Below are 7,244 nucleotides of genomic sequence, written 5' to 3' on the forward strand. Positions count from 1 at the left end.
AATGGGCTGTAAAGATCCATACTCTGAGCCTGCTCTGGCTAATGTGACTAATGTTGTGCCACACTAATGGAGTCATATTCTTTGTATTACATCACACAGAGGTGATGAGCAAAGCGATATGCGCTCTTTTGCGCAAGTCTTATACATCCCTGGTATCAGACAACATATGGAATATGTTTGGCCTTGATGGTGTCATCTATTCTCTTTGAGTCTGCACATTGCATCAAGGCCTATGCCTACAGATGGAGATATAGGCCTGTCTACCTTAAAATACAATATTAAACACTAAATTAAAAGCATAAATCAGTGGCCTTTACATAGTTTGTTTGTCAGATCATAAAAAGTGTAAACCTTTCCATTCTGCAGAAACAGACTCACTGAGCTTGAGAAAGGGTGAATATTTAGAATGCTTGTCATTGTGACATCACTGGCTGTTGTATTTAAACACTTTGTAAGTATGATTCCTTTTGGAACTTTATAAAAAGGGTTCTATTTAATGCCAAAAAGGTTTTGCGTTTGTTACACAGTTTGTTTGTCAGATCATAAAAAGTGTAAACCTTTCCATTCTCAGTGTTGGGGAGTAACTAGTTACATGTAACGGAATTACGTAATTTAATTGCAAAATAAATGTAATTGTAATTAGTTACAGTTACCGAGAAAAAATATGTAATTAAATTACAGTTACTTTTGAAAAATGCCAGTGATTACAAAGGGGATTACATCTTAATTTTTTTACACACCCACCCCCACTTTTAACTGACTTCTTTTAGATTGTATTGACTGCTCTAAAATGAGACACCAATGTTTCAGGAGTTTAGGACACAGAATAGGACACATGCTTATTCAATAACTGTTTTATTTCCTATTTGGGTTTATGCATAAACTTTATTTTTTAAGATTGTTTTTTCCATAGCATTGTTGGATGCTAGTGTTTTCTGTCATAACTATGCAAACATTTGATTTCAAACCCAGTATCATAGCTATTAAACTATTTCTTGTTATGATGTTATTTATGTTATGATCTTGTTATGAAATATAGCCCAGCTGCGCTCACGGTGACCCGAGTTCGATTCCTGTCTCGAAGTCCTTTGCCGATCCCGCTCCCCTCTCTCCTCCCAGCTCTTTTCTGTCATCTCTCAACTGTCGTATCCCAATAAAAGACATAAAAAGCCCAAAAATATAAGCAAAAAAAAAGTCTGAATTTGTGGTGGCTGTGCTTTAAATTAAATTATTACACAGCTCAGACTTCTTCGGGGCAACTTAGGTCAGTGCTATACGCTTGATCATTTTTTGGCGGAAGCTTTGCGTTTGGTTAGCTAGTAAAATATTAAAGCTTAATTCAATATTATGTGTACAATTTCTTAATTCTGTCATCCTGGTATTGTGGATTTAGCAGCTGCTTTGTACATTGTAATGGATTATAAGATAACTAACAAACTAGTACTACTACTTAATTATTTATGTGGTGAAATGTTGTGTAAGAAAACTGGTCTGACTGTACTGTATCCCTAAAATGTCTAGTTTGAACTTGCCGTTTGCTAGCAACTGATTTCTTCATGGAAGCTTTGCGTTCAAATATTTCAACAGATCAGTGTTTCGTGTCTAATAATTCTGACACGAAACATCTAAATAATCTATCAAGCAGCTGTGTAATAAGTGGGATAATGTACATTCAGCCAGTTGTTATCGCAAAATAAAGATGTATGTTATCCCTTACTTATAATCTTAATTCAAGTGCTAAAGGATTTTGAAAGTCTGACAGTAATCAGTGTTGAGTGCTACTGTAAGGTTAACTCTGCCTGGTTTAAATGTTTCAAAATGATTAACAGTTGAAAATATTAGAAATAAAGAAAAGTAATCAAAAAGTAATTAAAAGTAATGTTACATTATTTTAATAAAGTAATTGAACAGTTACACTACTTATTACATTTTAAATCAAGTAACTTGTAATCTGTAACCTATTACATTTCCAAAGTAACCTTCCCAACACTGTCCATTCTGCAGAAACAGACTCACTGAGCTTGAGAAAGTGTGAATATTTAGAATGCTTGTCATTGTGACATCACTGGCTGTGTTGTATTTAAACACTTTTAAAGTATGATTCCTTTTGGAACTTTATAAAAAGGGTTCTATTTAACGCCAAAAAGGTTTTGCGTTTGTTACAAGCCGAAGAACTCTAATTTAGCAGCATTGTTCTTAAGAGCGTATGACTGCCATTCAAAGAAGAATGTCTCTTTTCTGTTACTGACTCACTCGTTCCTTGGCAAGGTGATCCTAAGCAGGTTCTAGGCAGTAATTAAACGCAAATGACTCTAGGGTGACCCCTCTTGGGAGGCAGGTAGTACTGCCACAGATACTGAGAACTCTCCAAGGTGCTGAAAAGATTGACTTCAAGAGCAAATGATGGATTCAGAGTCTAACCGAGGCAGTGAAAAACACATAAAGCAAATAAAAAATGTAATATCTGTGGATGATGCATCACCTCAAAGGTGGATCCTAAAAGAGTGATTCCTACAAAGGAGTTTCAGACTTCATTTGAACAGATTGCTCTCATAAGATTTTAAATAGAATTGGAATTAATTATTTAGAGAGCTCCATAATAGCTAAAGACACAGCTAAGACATATTACAGCGATGTCTGTAGAATATTGCGAGAATGAAAAAAGATGTGGGTAATGAGACACAAAGATTAATTAGTATTATTGAAAACAGGTATTAACCTTTGTGTCAAGTGACATGAAATGTTGATGTAAATGTATGCACATATATTTAGATTTTTATACAACAATTAGTTCAAGTCTTTTCCTCTCATTAGCCAAGCAGTGTTCAAGTGCACTTTGACTTTTCAGTATATGCTTCTCTGTGTTTGTGTTTTCCAGGCAAGTGTTGTTATTGTTAACTAAAACGTAAACTTAAATTAAAACTTATAACGAAACGAAAAAGGGAAATGCTGCACTGGCAATTAACTGAAATAAACAGGTTTAAAGAAGTAGTTCACTTCCAGAACAAAAATGTACAGATAATGTACTCACGCCATTGTCATCCAAGATGTTAAAGTATTTATTTCTTCATTCGTACAGAAATTACGTTTTTGGAGAAAAACATTTTTGGAATTATCTCCATATAGTGGACTTCTATGGCGTCCGTGAGTTTGAACTTCCAAAATGTCGTTTCAACGCAGCTTCAAAAGGCTCTAAACGATCCTGACCGAGAAAGAAGTGTCTTGTCTAGCGAAACGACCGGTCATTTAAAAAAAAAAAAAAAAAAAAAAAAAAAAAACAAACAAACAAAAAAAACAAAAGCCATGCACATGTGTACTCCATGCATTCCCGTTCAAGACAGTTAGGGTAGGTTGAACAACTCCCATCCCATTTTCTCCTACTTACTTTAATAAAATCATCCTACATCACTGTTTTACCTTTTTCGTAAAGAGCGTTTGACCTTCTTTGCACGTTTACTTTGTAAACACTGCGTCGGTACTTCTGCAGCAATGTAGGATGATTCTGAAGTTGGAGGAGAAAATGAGATGGGAGTTTTTCAACATACCCTAACTGTATTGAGCCAGAATGCACAGAGTACACGCAGAGCTAGACAAGATTAACATTTGAGGTTAAAAAGTATATAAACATTTATTTATTTATTTATTTATTTTAGAAAACAACCAATTGTTTCGCTAGATAAGACCCTTATTCCTCTGCTGAGATCATTTAGAGCCCTTAGAAGCTACACTGAAACTGCATTTTGGAAGTTCAAACTCGCGGGCACCATAAGTTATACCTCCACTATATGGAGATAATTCCTGAAATGGTTTCCTCAAAAAACATAATTTCTTTACGACAAAAGAAAGAAAGACACGAACATCTTGGATGACAACGGGGTGAGTACATTATTTGTAAATTTTTGTTCTGAAAGTGAACTACTCCTTTAAAGTGAAGTACAAAAATTACTTGTGCTAAAACAGAAATTAAATAATAATAATAATAATACTTATAAAAAGAAAGGGAGGAAGGAAGGAAGGAAAACTCATGGAAATGACAAAAACACATACAACATATGAAAATATACAAACAAAAGCTTTTTCAAAATATCTATAAATACTAATCGTAGAATATAAATAATACTAAAATTACATTTTTCGAAATAGATTGTCAGTCTCTGTAGGTGATGGGAATTTTTCAGTGACCCTTTCTGCCAGAAGATGACACGCGATTTTGTCTGTGAGTGAATCATTGATTCATTCAGCCAAATGATTCATTAAAAAAACACGATTTCATTAAGGAATAAAACTCAGGGGTGAGTCATTCAATCATTCAACACATTCATTCATTCCTTCCTACATTCAGGAATGAAGCACAGTTATTTAAAGAGAAACGCGTTCATTCTACCTAGGCTTCGATTTAAACTGTTTACATTGACAACGCAAAAAGAGACAAGGTAAATGGCAGTATTGTGTCTTCTGTACGTTACCCCTCACTTTTGTATTTTGAACTGCTGTGTAAATAGGCTATATCTTATAATGATCAACAGAAAGAGTAAAACTTTCCAGTTGGCATGTTTGATAGTCTGAACATACAGGCAAATAATAAGACTTAAGAATTGAGAAACCACATAATTTTCACTTAAGTCGAGTAGTTTCCACATTTAGTTCATTGTAGCTAAAAGTTCAAGTTTTCTCTTATATCATTGCTGTCTCCAATTTTGTAAAGCCAAAAAAGCTATTAAAGGCATAATCGCCATGTCTTCTCATTGGCGCAGGACTTATCGCTCTGAAAACAAAGCTTTGAACAGAACAGTACCACAAAGTGACCATACAGTGTTATTGTTTCTGTTGATGCATTAAGATCCTGCCAGTGGAGTAATTAAAGATCGCAAACCGAAAGCTTGGATCTCTGCAAAACCTCAGTAAGACTGTATACATCATCCATAATACACTGGCAGCTAACCTGCTTCAGGCATCAGCACGAGCAGGTTCCTCTCACAGAGAACTCAGCTCTTTTCTCTCATGTCTGCTCTGCGTTGGATGTTTAGACTTGCAGATGCGCTGATAAAAGAGTGAAGAAGCTTTCACCTAGAGCAAATTTACTCAACAGAATGCATCCCCTGAAATGCAACAAGTCAAACGATCGGAATGAATGAGCGCAAATGGTTTTTCCAATCTATCAGCTGTGCAGGTAAATTAGGTTTCAGGAAGACTGGGGAAATAATATGGCATTTTAAACCACCTCATTTTTTTTTCAAGCAACTAAAACGATTATCAGAAATTCCCCCCGGGCTTCTGGGAAATTGACATTTAACTAAGAAAAAATAGGAAATAAAATGAACGAAAGAATGGGTAGTGGGTTAGAATTTTAAATGGATTTCTGAAAGTTTTCTTTTTCCATTGTTATGAAGCTGCATGTTAAAGTCTGACTTTTACATGCATTTATAATTTACCTCCTACTAAATGATTTCATTATCTTAACTTGCCATATTTACATAATGCATTCTACAACAGATTTAGAACTTTAACTACCAGGAAGGTGTTATTTACAGTGTTTTGATATCTTCAATTGAACCTAGGTAGTGCTCTCATGAGTAGGCGGAAATGAGAAGACCTTCAGTTCATGGCTGAACGCTCATTAAAAGCTTTCCTAGTCAACCTGGGCACATGGGATGTCTGCAGTCCACACTTTTTTTTTTTTTTTTAACTCAGCTGACAAATCCCACTTTACCTGAAGGGAAATCTTAGGTAGGGCATGAGCCACCATCAGAAATAAAAATGTTTGATCCCCAGAATAAACTCTGCATGTAAAACGGCAGCTTTTACAGGAAAGTCAGGATTTAGTACACACATGGTTAATGCGTGGGAGGAAACGGAGAGGTAATTTTCAGGGACAACCATGAAAAAAAGGAAATTAATGTGGATTGAAAATGGTCTTACTGAAAATGGATTACCGCAGCTCAAAAAAGTGCATTTCAAATCAGTGTGACTTTTTCCAAACGCAACATAATCATAAGAAATTCTGTTAAATTCTAAGCGTGAACAAACAGCGTGAGAATTTTACAACTTTGGTTTGCAGCCTTTGATCTCCAGTATGCTGTTGTCTGTCAAGTTACCTAGTCTTCACGTTTCACCAAAATACTAGAAATACTTCAATTTGCTTTTGTATATTATAAAAAATACTGATAACCACAGGTTATAAAACACAATCAGGACACTAAAACAATGCAATGAACACTGATTAAACATAAAAATAATATATTAAAAAAAGCACTATTATGTACAATAATAAAAGAATATAAAATGAAAATGTGACAGAGGGACTGGGAGAATTTTTTTTTTTTTTTTTTAACAATTATTACATGACTCATATTTTACTGTGAGTTCTATTGGAAAAAAATAACATTTACAGTAAAATGTTACATGTATTATATTTTTTCATTGTATATGATAAGGTCACATACAGTTAAAAAGTTTAATAAAATATGTGACCCTGTACCATAAAACCAGACATCAGTAGCAGGGGTCCAAAAAATGTATTGTATGGATCAAAATTATCGATTTTTCTTTAAGGCCAAAAATCATTAAAATATTTAGTAAAGATCATGTTCCATAAAGATATTGTGTACATTTTCACCATAAATATATTTTAAATCTTAATTTTTGATTAGTTAAAAAATTGACCCTTTTGACTGGTTTTGTGGTCCAGGGTATTTGAATCGCCTAGACGTCATGATGTATATTATGCGGTGAATTGTATTTTTTATGATTTTTATTTTTTACTGTATATGAAAATTTTTTTGCATTCTAGGATTTACAACTGCTTTCGATAATTTCATCATCATTTTATCATAGCCAATGAAATGTAAACATGATTATGAACCATAAAGAAAAATTCCCAGCACTGTTGTTTTTGTTATTGTTATTAATTTTTAATGTGCCTCGAAGACACAGGACAGCAGCTGCCCACCTTGGGAGAAGAGTTGTCATTGGATTAAGATAATGATAATATCAATAATAAATGAGAAGGATGTTTGTACAAAATCACACTGTGTGTTTATACTGCGCTTCCCCAGTCTGAGAAAATAAAAAGAATAGTTCAATAACACGAATGCAAAACAATTTCCAATATCACGTTTAAAACGTGAAAATATCAAATAAAAATGTACCAGAATAGTATTTCGACAGGGCGTGAACAAATGCCTTATCATAGGTCAAGATTAATTGCTCTGGGAGTGACGTAGCAGCCTGATCCTGGGGGTTTA

This window comes from Labeo rohita, chromosome 2, assembly GCF_022985175.1.
Source record: "Labeo rohita strain BAU-BD-2019 chromosome 2, IGBB_LRoh.1.0, whole genome shotgun sequence".
Lineage (NCBI taxonomy): Eukaryota > Metazoa > Chordata > Actinopteri > Cypriniformes > Cyprinidae > Labeo > Labeo rohita.